Genomic DNA, 5132 nt, shown 5'->3' on the forward strand with positions numbered 1-5132 from the left:
CTCTAAAAAGGAAACTAAGAGAAGCTAAAATACAACAATCTAGAGACAACCTTACAGGAATTTTCGAACAGGAAGAGGAGATGGCAGCCAAAAATAATAATAATGCAAGGAGGATGCTTGGTGACTTTACTACACCAAATTCCAATTTCCATGGAAGAAGCATCTCCATCCCTACCATTGGAGCAAACAATTTTGAGCTTAAACCTCAATTAGTTTCTCTGATGCAACAAAACTGCAAGTTTCATAGACTTCCATCTGAAGATCCCTTTCAGTTCTTAACTGAATTCTTGCAGATATGTGATACTGTTAAGAATAATGGAGTAGATCCTTAAGTCTACAGGCTCATGCTTTTTCCTTTTGCTGTGAGAGACAGAGCTAGAATATGGTTGGACTCTCAACCTAAGGATAGCCTGAACTCTTGGGATAAGCTGGTCAAGGCTTTCTTAGCCAAGTTCTTTCCTCCTCAAAAACTGAGTAAGCTTAGAGTGGATATTCAAACCTTCAGACAGAAAGAAGGTGAATCCCTCTATGAAGCTTGGGAGAGATACAAGGAACTGACCAAAAAGTGTCCTTCTGATATGCTTTCACAATAGACCATCCTGAATATATTCTATGATGGTCTGTCTGAATTAGCTAAGATGTCATTGGATACTTCTACAGGTGGATCCATTCACCTAAAGAAAATGCCTGCAGAAGCTCAAGAACTCATTGACATAGTTGCTAATAACCAGTTCATGTACACTTCTGAGAGGAATCCTGTGAGTAATGGGACGCCTCAGAAGAAGGGAGTTCTTGAAATTGATACTCTGAATGCCATATTGGCCCAGAATAAAATATTGACTCAGCAAGTCAATCTGATTTCTCAGAGTCTGAATGGAATGCAAGCTGCATCCAACAGTACTCAAGAGGCATCTTCTGAAGATGAAGCTTATGATCCTGAGAACCTTGCAATAGCAGAGGTGAATTACATGGATGAACCATATGGAAACACCTATAACCCCTCATGGAGAAATCATCCAAATCTCTCATGGAAGGATCAACAAAAGCCTCAACAAGGCTTTAATAATGGTGGAAGAAACAGGTTTAGTAATAGCAAGCCTTTTCCATCATCCACTCAGCAACAGACAGAGAACTCTAAACAAAGTACCTTTAATTTAGCAAACTTAGTCTCTGATCTATCTAAGGCCACTCTGAGTTTCATGAGTGAAACAAGGTCCTCCATTAGAAATTTGGAGGCACAAGTGGGCCAGCTGAGTAAGAAGATCACTGAAACCCCTCCTAGTGCTCTCCCAAGCAATACAGAAGAGAGGAGGAGGACGTGAATCCCAGTGAGGAAGACCTCCTGGGACGTCCAAGGATCAATAAGGAGTTTTCATCTGAGGAACCAAAGGAATCTGAGACTCATCTAGAGACCATAGAGATTCCATTAAACCTCCTTACGCCCTTCATGAGCTCTGATGAGTATTCCTCTTCTGAAGAGAATGAGGATGTTACTGAAGAGCAAGTTGCCAAGTTCCTTGGTGCAATCATGAAGCTGAATGCTAATTTATTTGGTAAAGAGACTTGGGGAGATGAACCTCCCCTGTTCACCAATGAACTAAATGCATTGGATCAACTGAGATTGCCAAGAGCTGTGATTGATGTTGACAGAGGTGAACTAGTCCATCAATTGAATGAGGACTCCCTTGTGTTTAAAACTCAAGGTCATCCTTTTGTAAACATGGAAAAGAGGCACAGTAAGCTTCTCTCAAAACAGAGTCATACAGAGCCCCCACAATCAAACTCTAAGTTTGGTGTTGGGAGGCCACAACCAAACTTTAAGTTTGGTGTTGAACTCCCATATCCAAACTCTAAGTTTGGTGTTGGGAAGTCTATAAAATTGACCTGAACATCTGTGAGGCTCCATGAGAGCCCACTGTCAAGCTATTGACATTAAAGAAGCGCTTGTTGGGAGGCAACCCAATTTTTATTTATCTAATTTTATTTTTTATTTTTATTGTTATTTCATGTTTTATTAGGTTCATGATCATGTGGAGTCATAAAATAAATACAAAAATTAAAAACAGAATCAAAAACAGCAGAAGAAAAATCACACCCTGGAGGAAGGGCTTACTGCCGTTTAAACGCCAATAAGGAGCATCTAGCTGGCGTTCAATGCCAGAACAGAGCATGGATCTGGCGTTGAACGCCCAAAACAAGCAGTATCCTGGCGTTCAGACGCCATGAATGCTCACTGAGGAAAGCTGGCACTCTACGCCAGAAACAAGCATAGATCCAGTGTTCAACGCTAGAAACATGCTGCATCTGGGTGCTGAACGCCCAGAACAAGCACCAAGTCGGCGTTTAAATGCCAGAATTGCATGCAAAGGCATTTTACATGCCTAATTGGTGCAGGGATGCAATTCCTTGACACCTCAGGATCCGTAGATCCCACAGGATCATCTCAGCATCTGTGGACCCCATAGGATCCCCACCTACCTCTACTCATACTCTTCCCTCTTCTCAATGTTCATCTTCTCTTCCCAATAAACACCCTTCCCCAAAACCCTTCACCAATCACCTCAAGCTCTCTTCCCTATCACCCATTCACCACTCACATCCATCCACTCTTCCCCATAAACCTACCTCATAAACCCCACCTACCTTCAAAATTCAAAATCACTTTCCCACCTAAACCCTCCCCATATGGCCAAACCTTAACCCCTCTCCCTCCACTATATAAACCCCTCCATTCTTCTTCATTTTCACATAACAAAACCCTCTCATCCCCTTCTTGGCCGAAACACAACCTCTCTCCATCTCCTCCATTACTTCTTCTTCTTCATCACTTTTTTCTTCTCTTGCTCGAGGGCGAGCAATATTCTATGTTTGGTGTGGTAAAAGCATAAGCTTTTTGTTTTTCCATTACCATTGATGGAATCTAAGACCGGAGAATCCTCTAGAAGAGGGAAAGGGAAGATAAAAGCTTCCACATCCGAGTCATGGGATGAACCCAAAGAATTATCTCACTATGGTTCGGGGGAATTACTTAGATTTTAGTCCGGAAAATGTGAGGTTGGCGTTCAACTTACCAATGATGGAAGAGAAGGGACACCCCTATACAAAGAGAGTCAACTTTGATCAAAGGTTGGACCAAGTCCTCATGGACATATGTGTGGAAGGAGCTCAATGAAAGATTGACTCAAAAGGCAAGCCGGTTCAACTAAGTAGGCTTGACCTTAAGCCTGTAGCTAGAGGATGGTTGGAGTTCATTCAACGCTCAATCATTCCCACTAGCAACCGGTCTGAAGTTACTATAGACCGGGCCATCATGATCCATAGCATCATGATTGGAGAAGAGGTGGAGGTTCATGAGATTATACCTCAAGAACTCTACAAGGTGGCTGACAAGTCCTCTACTATGGCAAGGTTAGCTTTTCCCCACCTCATTTGCCATCTATGCAACTCCGCTGGGATTGACATAGAGGGAGATATCCCCATTGATGAGGACAAGCCCATTACTAAGAAAAGGATGGAGCAAACAAGAGAGCCTATTCATGGATCTCAAGAGACGCTTGAAGAAGCACATCACCAAGAAATCCCTGAGATGCCTCAAGGGATGCACTTTCCTCCACAGAACTTTTGGGAGCAAATTAACACCTCCCTAGGAGAACTGAATTCAAACATGGGACAACTAAGGGTGGAACATCACGAGCACTCAATCATCCTCCATGAAATTAGAGAAGATCAAAGAGCTATGAGGGAGGAGCAACAAAGACAAGGAAGAGACATAGAAGAGCTCAAGGACATCATTGGTACCTCAAGAAGAAAATGCCACCATCACTAAGGTGGACTCATTCCTTGTTCTTAAATTTTCTGTTTTTCGTTTTCTTATGTTAAGTGCTTATCTATGTTAGTGTCTTATTACATGATTATTAGTATTTAGTAACTTTGTCTTAAAGTTATGAATGTCCTATGAATCCATCACCTCTCTTAAATGAAAAATGTTTTTAATTCAAAAGAATAAGAAGTACATGAGTTTCGAATTTATCCTTAAACTTAGTTTAATTATATTAATGTGGTGACAATACTTTTTGTTTTCTGAATGAATGCTTGAACAGTGCATATGTCCTTTGAAGTTGTTGTTTATGAATGTTAAATATGTTGGCTCTTGAATGAATGATGACAAGGAGACATGTTATTTGATAATCTAAAAAATCATAAAAATGATTCTTGAAGCAAGAAAAAGCAATGAATACAAAAGCTTGCAGAAAAAAAAAGAAAGAAAAAAAATTGGCAAAAAAAAAATAGAAAAGGCAAGCAGAAAAAGCCGAAAGCTCTTAAAACCAAAAGGCAAGAGCAAAAAGCCAGTAACCCTTAAAACCAAAAGGCAAGGGTAAATAAAAAGGATCCCAAGGCTTTGAGCATCAGTGGATAGGAGGGCCTAAAGGAATAAAATCCTAGCCTAAGCGGCTAAACCAAGCTGTCCCTAACCATGTGCTTGTGGCGTGAATGTGTCAAGTGAAAACTTGAGACTGAGCGGTTAGAGTCAAGGTCCTAAGCAAAAGAAGAGTGTGCTTAAGAACCCTGGACACCTCTAATTGGGGACTTTAGCAAAGCTGAGTCACAATCAGAAAAGGTTCACCCAATTATGTGTCTGTGGCATTTATGTATCCGGTGGTAATACTGGAAAACAAAGTGCTTAGGGCCACGGCCAAGACTCATAAAGTAGCTGTGTTCAAGAATCAACATACTGAACTAGGAGAATCAATAACACTATCTGAACTCTAAGTTCCTATAGATGCCAATCATTCTGAACTTCAATGGATAAAGTGAGATGCCAAAACTATTCCAGAGGTAAAAAGCTAGAAGTCCCGCTCATCTGATTGGAGCTATGTTTCGTTGATATTTCGGAATTTATAGTATATTCTCTTCTTTTTATCCTATTTGATTTTCAGTTGCTTGGGGACAAGCAACAATTTAAATTTGGTGTTGTGATCTAGTATGTTTTCAGTAAGTTTGGTGTTGGGACAAGCAACAATTTTCAGTTCCTATTTGTTTTTAGTATGTTTTTAGTAGGATCTAGTCACTTTTAGGGATGTTTTTATTAGTTTTTATGTTAAATTCACATTTCTGGACTTTACTATGAGTTT

The sequence above is a fragment of the Arachis ipaensis genome, chromosome B10 (assembly GCF_000816755.2).
Source record: "Arachis ipaensis cultivar K30076 chromosome B10, Araip1.1, whole genome shotgun sequence".
Taxonomy (NCBI): Eukaryota; Viridiplantae; Streptophyta; class Magnoliopsida; order Fabales; family Fabaceae; genus Arachis; species Arachis ipaensis.